This window comes from Dermacentor albipictus, chromosome 10, assembly GCF_038994185.2.
Source record: "Dermacentor albipictus isolate Rhodes 1998 colony chromosome 10, USDA_Dalb.pri_finalv2, whole genome shotgun sequence".
NCBI lineage: Eukaryota > Metazoa > Arthropoda > Arachnida > Ixodida > Ixodidae > Dermacentor > Dermacentor albipictus.
This window is the reverse complement of record NC_091830.1, coordinates 97,781,522-97,800,573: the sequence shown is the minus strand read 5'-3', so window position 1 is coordinate 97,800,573 and position 19,052 is coordinate 97,781,522.

The window sequence follows — 19,052 nt, the reverse complement described above, 5'->3', positions numbered from 1 at the left end:
ATGCAGTTGCTTTTGAATCCCTACAGCGAAATGCCTAAAGAAGCTAGGTCGATGTGCGCAAAGTGCTTGCAATTTACTAACGTCCTAGAGAACTGTACTGTAGGCAATAAGGACTACAGAAAATGCAATGACAACAAAAAATTGGTGCTACAGCCACAAAGTATTCAGTTTTAGATGTTTATTGCACTTCAGACTAGATACATGCTTCATATATGTTACATACACGCTTGAGACTAAAACTTGCAACACACAAACTGTAGCTGCCAACATGCTTCTCGGGTCAAGCTGATGGTGCTAACGCACGAAACATGAGGTTGAAAAAATCAAAATCAGTGGCAGACTTGATTACAGTTGATACCTGGCAATAACAGGCTTGACTAGGACAAGAAACCTTACCATTAAAACTTCAAAAGGACCACCTGTTCCAGCAGTGCACAATAACTTGTTGGATACTAAAGCCTGAAAATCAACTGATATGAATGTGCACTGCAACCTTGTGTCACCCTTATGAAACCAGCCATCATTTTAGTTTATTTCTAGGTGCAAAAATAACACTGGCCGTCCCTGCGAAAATATGGCAAATAGTGGTCTTCATAGATAAATACACCATATACCGCAACCACACAGCATTTTAGTCTATCTTTGTGTAAAATTAGCAAAGGCAGTCCCTGAAAAAATGTGGCAAATAGTGGTCTTCATAGAGAAGTACAGCACATATCGTACAAAATTAAAAGCTTGAATTTCGTTGTAAGAGAAACAATTTTGGGATCAGAGCCAATAATCTAAAGTTAGGGTGAGAAATACAAACCAGAACGATGCACGCAATGCCCAAAAGAAAGATGTAGCTCGGAAGCTCCTATGTAATGCACATGAACAGTAAAATCATTGTTCACAGCATCTATGAGAGCAAATTTGATAATGTTTGATGCATCAAAAAGGAAAAAAATGATAGTTTTACGTTGCCGTCAGTAATTCTTATAAAAATTGCTGAATATATCAAAGGTTGAAGCAAAAGAACTTACTCAGTTTGCAACTGTAAAAAAAAAAATAACTAGCACAATTCCCTTAATTCCGTAAATTTTCTTACTCAAATACAACCAAAATACAGAAATACTTTTGAGGCAACCGCAGTACTAAGTTTAATTACATTGGTGGCATTTGAGAAAGTTAAATTCCATTCGTTGCAGGATCAACTATTTTATTTGGAGCCTAGGTTATTTTCGCATTTCGCCCCTATCAAAATACAGCGGCCGTGGCCAAGATTCGATCCCGGCACTTTGTGCTCAAGAACCCGACACCCTAGCCACTAAGAAACCACGGCAGGTTTAGTGGTATCGTTAAGCAAACCTCCTTGTAAGTCTGCCTATATATCCAGTGAAAATGAAAGTATGCAGTATATGGATGGCAGTGCGCAAGTAAATTGAGAAAGGCAAGCAGGCAAGGTAGGCTTGCTCGGTGAAAGATACCACCAAATGTGTCCAGCGTGAGTCATAAGGAATGTACTGTATCCCTTTCACACGTGGTCAAACATACATAGGGCAAACTGGCCTGTGCCTTATCATATGAAATGAAAGTTTATTTTTCCAACTTGTAAGGTACAGACCTTCTAAGGTACAGATGGGGGGATGGCGGAAAAAAAAGCTGTAATTTGGACAGCTTGACAAGTCTACTATCCCTCATTTAGGCAGAGGCAGCATCACATTCTTTCATTCATTCAAAATATACACATGTATAACGTACATACATAATATTGAACATCATATAGATTACTGAAAAAGTCATGAAGAGAATCAATGGAAAAATACACATAAAATGGTCATACAAGTACTACAAAGCAGTCACATACATCAGCCGGAGCTCATTGAGTGACGAAGAGAAAAGAGTGAAACGAACCGAATTGTAATAGTTTATGAGTGTGTGTAATGTATACCTCAGACACTGTTTCCCATAGTTTGACCGTGGTGTCGGTACTGCCCAGTCTTCGAAGTGTCTTGTAGTATAATTTGGTGCTCTAGTCTGCAATTGGGTGAGTTTATGCAGATTAAAAATATTCTTATAGTCTTCTGCCTTATAGACATGGCTTAATCGATATTTGTACAGATTGTACTCTCTAATTACACCGGTGTTCATGAAGAAAGTTATTGTCGATGCAGTGTAGGGAGCATTATATGTATGTCGGAGATATGTTTTCTGTAGTAAGCGAATAATGTTCTGGATTGTTGGATATCGCGTTTCCCCACACTAAATGAAAATATTTCAAGTGTGAAGAAAAAGGAAATTATATAGCGAGAGTTTGATGCGCGTAGAAAGAATATTCCTTAAGCGGCCTATTACACCTGTTATTTGGCCCAAATAGATTACAACATTTTTGTCATGATTATCCCAAGACATGTTCGCGGAAAAGATGACACCCAGACATTTGAAATTCTCGGCTATTTCAGTACTACGCGAGTTTAATTTATTATCTTGATTCGGAGGTATATGTTTGTATTTCGGCTTAAATATTACTGCTTTCGTTTTGCTCTTATTTACCTTCATTAGATTAAGTTTGGACCATTCCTCTAAGAATTTCATTGTACTGTTACATTGTTTAATGAGAGTATGGATATCATTACCTGCGCAAAAATACTGGTGTCATCTGCATAGATAGTAAATCTTGCCTGAGGGTTCATGTGGACGATATCACTAATATAAATATGAAAAAGTATACGGCCTAAAATACTTTCCAGGGGCACTCCCCAATGGACAGTCCTGGCTTTTGACGTGAAAGTAACTATTTTAACATCTTGGGCTCTGTTGGAAAGGTAGGATTTCATAAGGGATAGTGACTGTGGTCGTATCCCGTAATACTGTAATTTCTCCAGCAACATATTATGGTCAACTAAATCAAATGCTTTAGAAAAGTCTACGAAAATACCAACAACTGTTGCTTTGTTCCCGAACTCTGTTAGTATATATTCTTTCTGCTCTAGTAATGCTAATACGACTGATTTGTTCTTACGGAAACCGTATTGATGTGCTGTTAACAAGTTATGTTTTTCAATAGAGTTTGTCATCCTTGAACACAAAATTTTTTAAAACATTTTTGAAAACACGGGTAGAATGGATACCGGCCGGTAATTTCCCAGATCATTGCGATCTCCTTTTTTATAAATAACAGTAACCTTTGCACACTGCATTTTCGCCGGAACAATTGCTGATTGCAAGGACGTGTTAAAAAATTATCCGACGATTACGATACTCCCTAATGCGAAATTCGAGTGCAGCTCTATACGTGTTTCCATTTCGCGATATTTTGAAGCAAAGAATTTGAGAGAGACATGTAGCAGAGTCGGTAATGGTCGAAAATCTGATCTGCGGATCAAGCGAGCCGGCGTTTATACATGACTCGTCAAAGGTTCCAGTGTGATCGCTGGTGCCGCATGGCTTCCACAAAGAACTATACAATTCGCATAGCGCATACAATCAGATTAAGAAACAATCTCACACAATAACAACCAAAACAAGCGCGAACGAGACCGACCCAACAGAACCAAACAGGCGCGGGCGAGAGCTGTGGCGCGAGCAGACGATAGTACGAAACGAGCGGATCGGCTGAGACCAGACACGAGTGCGCATCGAGCCGTAAGGAGGGTCCGCATGACACCAGCATCGCGCGCGCACGTCACTGAAGGGGCCGCTCTCATTGGTCTCCGCCATTCGCGGCTCGCGTCCTTCGTCTCCCACTCCAGCGAAGGGGGGCGGAGCTGGTTACGAGGCCGTCAACGCCGACGACGACGCGAAACCCAGGAACGGACGCCAAAGAGCTGCGCTCTAAAATATGAGCGAGTACTGGGGCAATAATGTCAACCACATGTTTAATAGGGCCAACTTGGGCCGTCAACGTCACAACTGGTGCTGTTGTTCAAGGCTTTTATAACGGACGCAACTTCATTCAGTGTTACAGGATGAAGGTACATTGTGTTGTCATTATGAGCGCATACGTAGTTAGTAGCCTGAGAGGATGGATACCGAGTCCTCCCGATACTTGGGAAAAAAATCATTAAATATATCAGTGAGTTTAAAAGCGGATAAATACTTGCCATTATATGTGTAATTTCGTTAAAGGCCTATGTGAGTGATTTCGGTTTAGGAGAGTGTTCAACCTCGACCATAGCCAACTATGTTGACGACACTCAATGTCCAGCAAAGATGACTAGTATACTGTGCGTGCATGTCGCATATTTTTTCTTAGCTTATTGCGATATTTTTTTGAATGTGACAAGGTCATCGGTTGATTGTGTCTGAAGGAAATGTTGATATAACTTGTCCCTAATTTTCATTTCATTGAGTAATTCAGGAGTAACCCATGGCTTCCGCGTTTTCTTACTTTTTCTACATGTTCTGAAAGGGAAGCTATTGTGGTATAGTTGGGTCAGTATATCCAAGAACTTCTCGTAAGCCTCATTGGCTTCTGTAAGGTTAGTGATCATGTCCCATTTTGTTGACATCAGGGCGTCGCGAAAGGACTTCAGTGTTTCATCTCTAATTAGTTGGTACAACACTGGTGGAAACTTTTTTTCCTTTTGAGTCGCCTAATTCTGCACACAGAAACAATGGTACGTGAGCACTGATTGAACACGATAAAGCTCCATATTTAACGCTTGACTGCATGGAATAAGTGATAAATAAATCAAGAGTTGACTCGCCTTCCGGTGGAACCCTAGTTGGTACATTAATTAGGTTGGTAAAACCATTTAATATAATCATGTTGAAAGCATTTGATGAATAACTGTTCGTACTCATGTCGATGTTACAATCTTGAATGGTTATTATTGCCTTAGAATTATGATGTTGAGCCACAAATGCTAGAAATTGGTGATAAAACTCCAGAAACGCTGATATATCACCGAACGGTGGCCGATAACACAGTGAAAATACATGCTTATTCGTGCACAATGACAAACGTTCATAGTCTGGAGACATACCGGTATAAGACTCAATGATTTCACATTCAGCATCACCCATAATGAGCAGCGCTACTCCAACACCTCTCGAGTGTGACCTGTTTAAATAATAGGTATTATAATTAGGCAACCTAAAAATATCACAGTCATTAGTACTCCATATCTAGGTTAGCATGATAAACAAAAAATCAAAAGAAAATCTGGGGAACAGCTCCTCCAAACATGACACCTTATTTCTCACAGATCGTGTATTCAGGTGGACACATTTGATGCAGGGTGCAGAAACTGCTGCGACAATTTCATCTACATCATTAGGCAAGTGAAACTTCACCTGCTCTTGCATTCTTCCTTTATCACACACACACACACACACACACACACACACACACAAACTATCCATTATAGCTCTTCGAGTTCGCCCCTGTGCTTAATGTGAAAGGCATGAGCTCCCTCGGTCTTTCGAACAAGCACCTTGCCGTTAACGTACCAAGCAAACTTATACCTTTTCTCTTATGCCACTTTATTTGCGGATCGTAGAAGCTCCCTGTTTCACCGAGTAAAATTTTCTTGAAAGAAAATTCGCGGTTTTTCATGCCGAAAGTCGTTCTTTTTCTTAAGCCATGCATCTCTGCTCTCCTGCCTTGTGAAACGAACAATAATTCCTGGCACTTAGTCTCCTCGGGAGCAGCGGATGCACGGATGAAACGTCAGCCTCTACAAGCCGAGGTATCTGGAGCTTATCAGCAACCACATTGAGAGAGGACATCAAGTTTTCATTCTCCTTAACAGGGAGTCCATGGACTTATAAATAAGGTCAGTCGGCTACTCCGGAACTCTAGGTCATTCACCTGCTGATAAAGGCTGCATTGTACGGACGCATGTAACTTTTCTTTCTCTTCCAGTTGCGTCACTTTTTTTCTTAGATCTTTTATTTCATTGTCCTGCTAAGAGAGCTTTACCTGAAATTCATCAAATTTTTGTGACGGTAACTGGACTGTCTATTCCATGGTGTTCACTTTTTCTACCAGAGTCGGCAGGCCGTCGACCTTCTCGTTGATGGAAGCAAGTGCCAAGCTTATGACAACGTCATCCTCACTGCGACTAGCCCGCAAGCCAGCGCTCTTGCATGTCGCGCATTCCCAGGCCTTCTTGCCGCCTCAGATTTTGATTTGTGGGAATTTTCTTGCAAACCAGCACACTTCCCGAAATGATACATGTACAAACACTCACAACATTTCACGGGCCCTTCGTCCTGTAGAGCAAGCTGGCACGTTAAGTAAATCTCAGACATAGCGAAAAAAAAGAAGGCAAATATAAATGAAAGCAAGGAGAAACTAGCAACCTGGAACTACAGTAAACCAGTCATTGGCTAGCACAATTGTACGATTCTACAACAGTGGCAGCAGCGACAGCATAAATGAAAACCGCAGGGTTTCGAAAGAAAGCTGAAAATTACTAACCTGCAATAGCAGAGTACGAGGGTTAGACGCGTTTCCAAATGCTGCCGCCACTGCCAAATGACCACCGACTGGCAAACGCCCCGCTATATTGGGCTGTGATGCGTCGAACGGCGCTCGCGCAGAGATTGTACGCACGGTCGGCAACCCAGAAGCAGAGCAGAGCCGTCGTATTTCCTCGCAGAAACACTGAAGATATGAACGGCCGCAAGAAATGCAGTTGATCCAGGGATGCTCCAGTTGGGTCCAAACAGCTTGGCTTCAATGTAGCAACTGCAACAGCAGAGGAACGGCCGCAAGAAATGCAGTTGATCCAGGGATGCTCCAGTTGGGTCCAAACAGCTTGGCTTCGATGTAGCAACTGCAACAGCAGAGTACAAGGGTTAGACGCGTTTCCAAATGCTGCCGCCACTGCCAAGAAATGTGCCTAAGAGAGCGCCATATTTCATTCAAAGGACCAGTGTGGTCGTCCAACTTGGCCGTACATTTCCACAACGGGGCTTCATGTTGGATTACAATCGTTCATCTGTTTTCATCCAGCGAAAAAAATTTACCAGTGAAATTAGTGAGGCATACCGGATAAATAGCAAGACATGTGACTGAGCCACACTTTTTAATGCAACAACAAAAAAGGCATCCTGTTTAACTCACAAGGGATCGGAATCAGTCTGTGCCTATTTACTACTGAAGTAAATGAAGAATAGAGAATACCGACTTTCATAGTAATTTGCAAGCAATTCAAGCTCATCAAATGTGTACTTGCCAGTGGCTGCTATTATGGGAACAAGACAGAAATAAAAAGAAAAATTACCGACGATTACGTTACTTCCTAATGCGAAATTTGAGCGCAGCAAATAAGCTGTTTCACCTTTTCGATAGATTGAGGCAAAGAAATCGAGCAACACATGTATGCGCTATCACAGAATTTGTTTTTATTTTTCACACGTATTCCTTTAACAAAGACTCCACTAACAGTTCTTGACAGTCATGAAGGAAGCTTTGTGGTCGGAGAAATAGACTGATATATGTTCGACTTGGTACGAGTCTTACACTCACCGCATTAAGTTGTGGAAGGTGCGCTGGCCTCGAGGGATATTTATAACCGTTTGTTGTCGAAATAACAACCAAAACAAGCGCGAACGAGACCGACCCAACAGAACCAAACAGGCGCGGGCGAGAGCTTTGGCGCGAGCAGACGATAGTACGAAACGAGCGGATCGGCTGAGACCAGACACGAGTGCGCATCGAGCCGTAAGGAGGGTCCGCATGACACCAGCATCGCGCGCGCACGTCACTGACGGGGCCGCTCTCATTGGTCTCCGCCATTCGCGGCTCACGTCCTTCGTCTCCCACTCCAGCGAAGGGGGGCGGAGCTGGTTACGAGGCCGACAACGCCGACGACGACGCGAAACCCAGGAACGGACGCCAAAGAGCTGCGCTCTAAAAAAGCTGTACATGTCTATGATTAACAATGGTGCAACTGCTTGCTTAGACCTGACACATATTTAGCCCACTACACTTCGACTTCTAACATGCACGGAGGACTGCACGAGTATGCAGCACGAAATACTGTTCAAAGAATAAAACTACAATAAAAAGTGATAAATACACTATGTACAAGGCACAAATAAAACTTAACTTGTAGTCAAGCAACTAATGGAAGAAAAAAAAATACTAAACATTAGGAAAGGTTAGGTATAGTTTTGAACAGAACACGATAATATGGGCATAATCGTTATGCAGACAAGTAAGCAGGAAGGTAAATAAAAGTGCATAAATATTTGGCCTCTTTAGTAACCTGCGTTAAGTAATGTTTGAATAAATGTCACCATGAATGATAGCAAGCCCACTTTTTGGAATATGTACACTTCATACACACCTGACATGGCTATCCGGATTACACGCCACGCTGCTGCAGCCATATCACCATGGGGTCTGCATTTCTGGGGTTTCCTCCATATTGTGGTTGATATTGTGGATCACTATGTCACCACTACAAAATGAGTTCTGTGTTAGCTTATAGCAGTAGCACAATAATGCTGTCATATTATGAACACATGCAACAGCACCTAAAGAGCCACGAAAACAATGTTTGCACTAATGTGGGAAGAAAGAAAAAGGTTGAAATCATTGAATGTCATAATTATAGGGACCTCTTCACGAAACTAAAATTTCGGACACCCCGCAACAGCACATTACAATGTAAGCTAGTTTTTTCCCTTGCTTTCCCATGTTTAGTTAGGTCAAAGTTATGTGAACGCATCTTGTCTTGAAAATAAATGTCTATTAGCAGCAACCTGTGATTACCTTACATTGTTTTCCCCTGGAACTGTTCCTTAACCGAAAATCTCGTGAACAGAGATTGTGCACAACGTCCAAGCATATATAAGCGAGGAAATGTCATTGAAGAAAGAATCGGTCAACAGGAAAATGGGTCGTTACTATGCAACATTAGAAGACAAGCGGGAGCTCACGTACAGGTGCACAAGGTGAGCATTATTTTCCAAACCTTTTTCAGCGGAAGGAAACGCTTATTAGGATCATGAATTCCGCATTGTGGAAATAGAGCTGCGTAACAAAAGCATCAGCACAAGTTTCACTTTTGTCGTGGGTGTTACATTTCCTACGTTCGCAAGGCACTCTATGCATACAAGAGAAGCAAGCACAACACGTATGAACGAACGTGTTGTCGGCGAGCACAATTGCTTACCGTTTTAACAGTACGATGAGGCCGAAAGGCGCTTTCCAAGTTTCCAGTGCTGCGCCGACGATGTTACTCGTAGCATACATGCGCTTGCGTAGTGGAGGAGCTGAGGCACTCTAATACGCATTATTACTTTGCGACGTCCACCAAACATTCCGCAACAACCAGCAGAGACAAAGGGAACACATTCCACGGCATGAAAATCGTTGGTCTACATTTAGCTTGCGCGCCACGCATACGGCCACTTTACATCGAGAAGCAAACCATCTTCTGGCACTTTCGTGCACACGAACTATGTCTTATTTCATTACAGCAAACCTAAAGACACACGATCATTTCTAAACACTCTCTGAGTGTTTAGAAATGACAGGAGCGCGGAAGAATGAAAAGGCGAAGCGAGGAACTCGTTTGGACTCCACTGCGTCCAATGTTCACAATACACTCTAGACCTCCCTGGGCGTCGCCTCATTAGCCTTATGACAGCTGTACTTATGCGTGACCACTCTCAAATGGATTGCAGATACTCCAGCCCTTCCCATTCTACAACGTACGAGCCCAGAGGGGATGCAGATAGGACTGTAGCGAGGAGGCCGAAGAAGTAGCAGTTCCCATTCAAGAGAAATGGGAACATTTAATTCGCCACCCTTGTGTTGGACAAAACGTTGAACAAATTAAGATTTCACCGCCAACATCACCGCTATTTATAGCCAATGAAAATAACGTGCACAGGAAGCTTCGCTTACATCGATTCCCACATTGCGTGGTATCTCCATAATTTTTAAAGACGAAACTTAAGCATACTCCAGATTTTGCTACCCATGCAAAGAGACGGCGCGAACATGCACAGCAACCCCGTGCTAGGACGCTACATTTATTCTGCAGCTTGGCAGTATTTGCAGTTTCACGGGGTGGAATCGAGGCGGGCTTTCTTTAATACACATTGCCCTTGTTCGTGGTCTTATTATTCAGGTATTTTCTTATATTTTTATAGTCAACGTCTCAGCTCCCGTGAAATAAAGTTACTTACGTAAAAAGACGAAACCATTGCTATACAGTGTTAGCAGACTTTTACGTTATTTTCGATAAATTAGGTAATAAATTTCGATAAACGTTATTTCCCTACAATAAAATCTGTTTTGGATCATTATGAAGGCAGTCAAGTTGAACAAATATACTTCGGTGGTAATATATTTACACAGGGAAAAGCATCTCACCGCTCTTAATCGTTATTTTCAGTCAGTGTACATGCAATGTAGGGGAGATTAAAGAATGCATGTCTGTTTTGACAGCTGATAGAAAGTTTGTTAATCTGAGAACTTGATTGTTCTGAAAGCGCATAAAGATAGGCATCCTAAAATCAAAGATAACATTGATTTCTTTGACGCCTAAACATCCTTCCAGGTAAGTGCTCGTGATGGCACAATACACCAGACAGCAGTCGGCTCAATAGATCTCGACGCAGCGCTTACAGTACAGTCTAGGTAAAATAGAGATGCAGATAAAACAAAAAAGTCGGAAGGTTATAGGGAACTTATTTTCAATCTCAGAATTTGTTTGACTGGCTGCCGGCGTCTGGGAATTTATCAAAAATTTACCTAGAATGGCGAAATATTTGAGAGAAGCTAACAAAAATGGCGTCTCTTCAATTAGGACTGAAAATATCATAAATCATGATAGAATGGAACATACAAGAAATTTGCATAAAGCGTTGTGGGACCGTTGTCCATTCGCTCCATCCATTTCCTTTTATTTTTCGTTCTACGCTCCCGATCACTAGATATTTATGTATACGCAAGCAGGTATCAACTGCGACCACACTAATGAAAATTCGCAGCCATTACACACTGTGAAAGAGAAAAATTCGCACTACCACCCGGTAGGCGAAACACCAATTGCGATAACAATTTTGTAAATACCTGTACAAAGTAAGGATAGTAGTTTTATCGGCCGTGTACGCTTGTGAACATTTGCGTACTAACTAAATTAACCATGATAGAATGCGTAAGCGGGACTCAAGGAGGGCATAGAAAGAAAGAGACACACTGAGACAGCGCTGTCTTTGTGCGTCTCCTTTCTACGCCCTTGTTCAGTCGCGCTTAGACATCATGGATTCGGACCAACGCGCCCGTCAACGTGTATTAACTAAGAGAGAAAAAAACATTTATTAGAACCATCGAGGTGGTTGCTCTTGAGGTCGAGTGGGTGGTGTCCTCATTCCAGGACTCCACTGGCCATGGCTGCTCGACGTACTTGCTGGACGAGAGCTTCTTGTCCCGCCAGGGTATCGCCGGTCAGCTGTACCTCCCACCGCTCAAAATGCGTGCTAGGCGTCTTTAAGTGTTGAGGTTTGCCCCCGCACCCCCACGAGATGTGGAAGAGTGTAGGGCGTGTGTCGCCGCACCAGGGGCAGATGCCGCGATATGTATGTGGGAACATTTTACTGTATTTGTGTAGGTTAGGAAATGTGTTTGTCTGAATAAGTCGGAGAGCTACGGCATCTTCAGTGCTGAGCTTTCTGTGAGGCGGAGGATAAATCCTGCGGTTGAGTCGCTGGATCTCGAGTCGGTCGCAGTAATTGGACGGCAGGGGCATGAAGGTAAATGGTGGGGATTGATGAGACGATTCGTCGTGCCCCGCTCGGTTGATTAGCGCTCGAGCTAGGGCGTTCGCCCTCTCGTTCCCCTCCAGACCCACGTGGCCCGGCGTCCACGTGATTTGATGGTATTCTTGCAGCCTCGGGCCTAGAATCTGAGCCGCCAGAAGCGGTGTTCGTCCATTGGTAAAGTTACGGCAGGCCTGTTGCGAGTCGGTAACGACATGGACTTCCCTGCCTACCCTGTCTTCTTGCTTTATTACCAGTGCCGCGGCTATGGTCTCAGCCGCAGCTGGGGTCTCTGCCCTTACGGAGGCCGCGAGGGTCAAGGAGTTGTCTCTTCCGTTCACGGCGGCTACCGCAAAGAGGCCCCCTACAGGGTACGCCGCCACGTCCACGTACGTTACGTACGGGTCACCTTTGAATTGTCGGCGCTGTCTGTCGACGCGAGCCTTGCGTCGTCCTTCATGGAGTTCATGGCTCATGTGCTTCGGTATCGGGTTCGCCTTGATTTTGCCTCTGACCTCAGGCGGGAGTGATCGTTGCCCATCGAGGGCACGGAGCTCCGTTGCCGTTCCGGTTCGGTGGAGGATGGCTCTGCCCGCCGCCGTCTTCTGCAGTCTGGTCTTTTGCGAAGCCATAACCGCGTCCGACAGCTCAGCGAAGGTATTGTGGATCCCGAGGGCCGCTAACTTCTCGTTTAAGGTGGTGACAGGGAGACCCAGGGCCGTTTTGTACGCGCCTCTGATGATGGCATCGACTTGTTCTTGGTCGCGTTTGTTTAGCGAGTGATAGTGATACGGCATGCTATACGTGATTCTGCTGATCACCAGAGCCTGGACGAGGCGAAGCGTGTCCTCTTCTCGCATGCCCTTGCGGCTTCTTGTAATTCGTTTTATAATCCGCGAGACCTGGTTGGTGGCAGACCTTAGGGTTTGGATGGTGTGGGAGGCTTTCAGGTTGCTCTGGATCCAAAAACCCAGAATCCTAGTCTTATTGCCCTCCGTGATCTTCTGGCCCTCAAGATAGAGGTCGATAGGGCCGGGAGACTTGTAGATTCCTCCTCCGTGCACCCGGATCACCTCGGACTTTTCTGGCGCACAACGCATCCCGCTCGCTGCCGCAAATCTCTCCACGGCCGTCGCGGCCTCTTGAAGGGTCGCCTCTTTTCGCGCTAGGGAGCCCTTGGTGGCCCAGAGCGTGATGTCGTCTGCGTACAGGGCGTAACCTAGGTCGGGGATCTTCCGCAGCTCTTTGGTCAGCGCTAGCATCGCGACGTTGAATAGAATCGGGGAGATTATCGCCCCTTGCGGTGTTCCTTTGTTCGGCACGTCGATCGTATCCGATCGAGTCTGGCCAATTCCGATGGTTGCCGTCCGGCCCGTCAAGAACGATTTAACGTAATTAAAGATGTGCTCCCCGCAGCTGATGTCGTTCAGTCCCTTGAGAATGGCCTCGTGAGAGATGTTATCGAAGGCCCCTTTTAGGTCGAGTGCGAGCAGGAGATGTTCTCCTCCCTTCGGGATGCCCTTAAGAACTTCTTCCCTTAGGATTAGGAACGCATCTTGCGCAAAAAGTCCCGGCCTGAAGCCAAGCATGGTGTGCGGGAAGAGGTCACCGTCCTCTATGTAATGTTGGAGGCGGGTTTCGATGACCCTCTCTAACTAAATCTATTAACTAAATAAACAGTACGGTGTCACGCGCGTACAGGTAAACATGAAGACAACTCGCTCGATTACAGCGGAAATTGTCTGTGAGAACACTGGAGATAGGAATCGCGGCTGCAGCCGCGAAGCAACTGACCTCCATGCCATCTGTTGCTTGCACGCGAACGAAACTTCAAAATCACAGCGCACAGCGCATACGAAGCTGCCTGCACTACGCGCACTCTTCAAACATCGTAGATCGCTTTGAAGACACGAGCGCTCGCAATGCGTCCTTCCGGCGACTGTGAAAGGCGTCTACTAGTGCTTGCAAATTTACGTCAAACCGGATATCCGGTTTAACCGGAGGCAAGTGAATCCGGTCTCGAAAGCCGGTTATCCGGTTATCCGGATTTTAAGAAACGGATATTGAAATTATCCGGTTTAAATAACCGGTTAGCCGGATATTCGGATATTCGAATCTACTAGACTTTCCTGCTCAAATTAATCCAAGCGTCAGCTATTCTCGTCCAAGCGCCAGTGAATTTAATTCAGCTGCCATACATTTAATCTCGGAGCCAAATATTTAATCCGGAGATGCATTTGCGGAGGTGTTCTAGAATGTTCAAAATAAGAACGAAATGTTATAATTATAATGTTATAATGTTAGAATTATAATTATAATGCGCTGACCAAACATAACTGAATAGCTTTCTTGCGGAGCATTTTCATGGGACTGTAGAAATGCCTTTCCCGCGTGAAATATAATCTAAATATTGCATTGATATGGACATTGCTTCTGTTAACAGGGTCACGCAGAACGTAGCTATAGATGGATTTGGTGACATGCTTTGAAACAAAGGGGCATCCAGCAAGAAACTGGCGATTCGTAAGCTCATAAAAACAGGCTGAAAAGAGCGTCACGCGACCTCTCATCATTTTGTTTTGTTTTTTACAAGGCCCGTTACCATGGATATCAAATTGAACGAGCTTCGAACAAGCTCTGCGATTATAGCCTCGTAACGCATCTGAGATTGCGTGGAATATGGTGTTACGGGATCTGACGTAACGTTCGCCAGCATATTGCTGATTCTCAACTATATTGACATGGATATCAAACGATCGGGCTTCGAAGGATCTCTGTGATAGTACCGGCGAAGGGTACGCTACACCTCGTGGCGAAGGACGTCAAGTGGCCTTGCATAACTTTCGCAAGCCCACATGTGGTTTACAAGCACAGTGAGATGAGTTTGAAACGAACGGGAACCGCAATAGTTATGCGATGGTCGGCATGCAGCCAACGTCAAATCAGGTGGGAGACGCTGTCCCGTGACCTCACGTATATTTGCTGGCCCTTGCGTGATTCTCAATCACACTGATATACATATAAAACGATCGGGCTTCGAAAAAGGTCTGCGATGGCACGCACTTCGCGTACGCAATACCACGCGAAAAAGAGTCACCTGACATCATGTGACTTTAGCCAGACTATGGGCAATTACCAACCACGCCAACATGGATATCAAATGAATGGGAATCGCGAAAGCTATGCGGTAATACCCACGTAGCGAAATTCAAATCACGTGGTAAAGGGTGTCACGTGACCTCACGTACCTTTCGCAAGTCCGCGCATGGTCCCCAACCATACTGACATGGATATTAAACTATCGGTCTTTGAACAAGTTCAATGATGGTACGCATTTCGGGCACTTCCGATCACGTGGAAAAGAGTCACATGACATCACGTAACTTTAGCCAGCCCATGACCAATTGCCAACCATACCGACATGGATATCGAACGAACGGGGAAATCAAAAGCTATGCGCTGGTGTACACGTAGCGAACGTCAAATCACGTGGTAAAGGGTGTCACGTGACCTCACGCACTTTTCGCAAGCCCGTGCATGGTTCCCAGCCATAATGACATGGATGTCAAACGATCGGCCTTCGATTAAGGTTTCCGATGGTACGCATCTCGCGTACCTCAGACCACGTAGAAAAGAGTCACGTGACTTCACGTAACTTTAGCCAGCCCATGGGTAATTACCAACCACGCCGACATGGACATCGATCGAACGGGGAAATCAAAAGCTATGCGATGGTGTACACGTAGCTTACGTCAAATCACGTGGTAAAGGGTGTCACGTGACATCACGTATCTTTCGCTAGCCCATGCATGATTCCCTACCATACTGACATGGATATCAAACGATCGGTCTTTGAACAAGGTCTGCGATGGTACCTATTTCGCGCACTTCAGACCATGTGGAGGAGAGTCACTTGGCGTCATGTAAGTTTACCCAGAATATTCATAATTGCCAACCATGCCGACATGGATTTCAAACGAGCGGCATTCGCAAACGGTATGCGACGGTACCTAATTGCTCGCAAATGTCCGTTAAACCGGCTATCTGGTTTGACAGATATCGGGAAGTGAATCCAGTCTCGAAAACCGCTTATCCGGTTATCCGGATTTCAAGACACCGATAATCAGGACAACCGGTTTGACTAATTGACTAGCCGGATATTATAATATTCGGGCATGAATATTTGGAGTCGCTAATAGGTTTTCATTCAAATTCTCAGTTCTATTGCTTGTATCCTCGTGCCACATGCACAGCTGATTCTTTCAGCTTCTATAAGATTGTGTTGTTTATCAGACGGCTCAAAAATGGGCCCGTGGCTTTCCTTGCGCTTCCTTTTGTGCATTATGTTTCCCTTGGTATTGAAAAAAAGACAACTGCATAACTTTTCTATAACTTTTTACTGCGCAAACTAACCTAAATACGAACCAAGGACACAATGAAGGAACACAAGGAACCAAAGCGGTATGGCCTCTTCTTGTGCGTCTTCAAGCGCTGCCCGAGCGGCATTATCGGCGTCTTCGTTTCCAGTGACGCCGCAGTGACTTGGCAACCACTGAAACGTCACGTGGTGTCATTACCGTCGTTGCTAGGGCCATTACAGTTCAGTGCAAACAAAAAGGGGTGTGAAATTTCCCTGTACGGCGCAAGGGAAACCTGCAGTCAAGGACGCTTCCTTGACCGCGGCAAAAATCGCATTTGCGGGATGTGTGAACGGAGCTCTCTTCGCAATCGTCCGCCCTAGGAAGTTCAACTCTGGCGAAACTAAATCCTATTACAGCCGCGGCCTACACTCAGATAAGCGCTTTGATTGCTTAACGTATGGCGCGCCACCTATAAATAAAAATAAAATACCGCAGATAAAATTGAGCCACCGGCTGGCCGCATCGAAAGCTCACTGGAAATAACTGTGCGAATGTTGTGCAGAAACCAATATTCTTTTTATCGAAATAGCTACATCCTTCAATTGCTATATGTTCCCCGAAGTACAAACAAACATGATGACGCGACCTTGTGGCAAAAGGCCGCTAGTTCATTGGTCTCCCTCGCGCCATGACATTCCACTCTTCCTACATGAGACGTAACCCACACGTAACAGCCACAACGAAGCCGTTCCAAAGCGAACCGGTAAGGAATACGGCCTCGGAATGTCAAAATAAACAAAAAGGATACATGTAAATTTGGGAAACGGACCCTCAGGCACAAGATGACTTGGGAGTGCGCTTATTACGTAAAGAAAATTTGCATTTACATGTGCTTACTTTCTGCAGGATATACTCAGTACTGTTTTTACCTTGCTATATAAGCGGATATTTTGTTCCCGAAATTGACCCAACAAATTACAAGGTCAGACATCAGGACGGAATGATGACTGCTTCTCTTTCTTCACAAAAATTTGGTTGCGAACGAAATCGCTTGAGGTGTAGGAAATTCTCCTTGGAGCATCAAAGAAACATAAGATGTGCATTTGCATACCTCCTTCAAGAATAATGTGAAGCATGAATGTTACGTTCACTCGAAAAGATCGTAGAGTGCACAGAATACTTAGCTAGAAGAAAAATGCAAGGCGCCTGGTTTGGTTATATGGCTTCGTTCTTTCCACAGACAAATATTTAAAGGGTGAAATGTACTGGCAAACATAAGACATCGTGGGTAATATAGAAGATTTATTTATTCGACTTCTGTCATTTTTACATATCCATGTACGCCCTATTTTGGTACAAGAACACAAGAGAGCTCACATTTTCCGGTAGAAGGCAGCTTCTTTTGGCAGTGATTATATTTCCGGCAGTCGAAAAAACGCGCTCTGAACTTGCGGATGAGGCTGGGATGCACATATATTTCTTGGCAAGTTCCGCCAATAGGGGAAATTTGGGTTCATTGTCCTTCCACCATTTAAGTGCGTCCATGTTGTGCCCCAGCTGGGGCTCGGAGAGGTATGCGTCAAATTGAGCCGACGGGTCACCGACGCGCGGCTGTTCATTAAACAGTATGTCGAGTGCAGTTGCTTCGGTATGGGCAGTACCCATCCCGCTTTCATCAGCCGAAGGCGACAAGAGATTTAACATTTCTCTAACATTGCTACGGATGGCCTCTCTGGCATCTGGCTCCTCATAGTGGAGGCATTTGTACCTTGGATCGAGAAAAGAAGCTCTCTGGCGTGCAGACACCGACCTCTGCTGGGCGTCCCAGTCCAAGGAAAATCGCCGAGATATCTCCATCCGAACTACTTCTTTGAAATTCTCGACTTCCAAGTCACCCGTGCTCTGAAGCTCTAGTTTCTTCACTACTGCTTTCACCACTGGCCGAACCATGGAGACAGGAGACACCGTGTCGCTGCAGAGAATGGTGGTTGCAAGATGAAGAGGCTCAAGGACCTCACAAAGCTCACTGATTACATTCCATTCATGCTGACTGATCTCTAGGTTCTGCGCTTTTTTAGAGCGCAGCTCTTTGGCGTCCGTTCCTGGGTTTCGCGTCGTCGTCGGCGTCGTCGTCGTCGTCGGCGTCGGCGTTGTCGGCGTTGTCGTCGGCCTCGTAACCAGCTCGCCTCCGCCGCCGCGCTCCGCCGCCGCGCATGCGCCGCTGCTCCGCCGCCGCGCATGCGCGCTGTCGGCTCTCCGGGCGAGGGAGGATGATGGAAGGGAGGAGGAGAGACTGTGGAGGAGGGCTGGCTACACAAATGGCTCTTTGGCGTCCGTTCCTGGGTTTCGCGTTGTCGTCGGCCTCATAACCAGCTCCGCCCCCCTTTCATCCCCCCAGCGCTAGCAGCGACCGACTGATACCGCTTTCGTGAGTCCGCTACCGCACTCACGAAAGACGTCGTGCACTTCCTGCAACTCGCATTAACCGTCCATCGATCCACACCGATGTTAGTAGTGGGGGACTTTAATGTTGACATAAAGACAAACAGCAATTTCCTAACACTTATGCGGGAGAACATCCCGTTCCTCTCGCTCGTAACGCGTCCCACGGCTGTGACAACCTCGCGAGGCACTTGTATAGATCTCGTCTTTGAGAATCAAGCATTGGTGTACCAAGTCGAACATATATCAGTCTATTTCTCCGACCACAAAGCTTCCTTCATGACTGTCAAGAACTGTTAATGGAGTCTTTGTTAAAGGAATACGTGTGAAAAATAAAAAAAAAATTCTGTGATAGCGCATACCTGTGTTGCTCGATTTCTTTGCCTCAATCTATCGAAAAGGTGAAACAGCTTATTTGCTGCGCTCAAATTTCGCATTAGGAAGTAACGTAATCGTCGGTAATTTTTTTGCTGTGACAATTGTTCGGTCAGCAAGAACACTTTGTATAGCAGACCGATGCTTGATAAGCTTTGTAAGCAT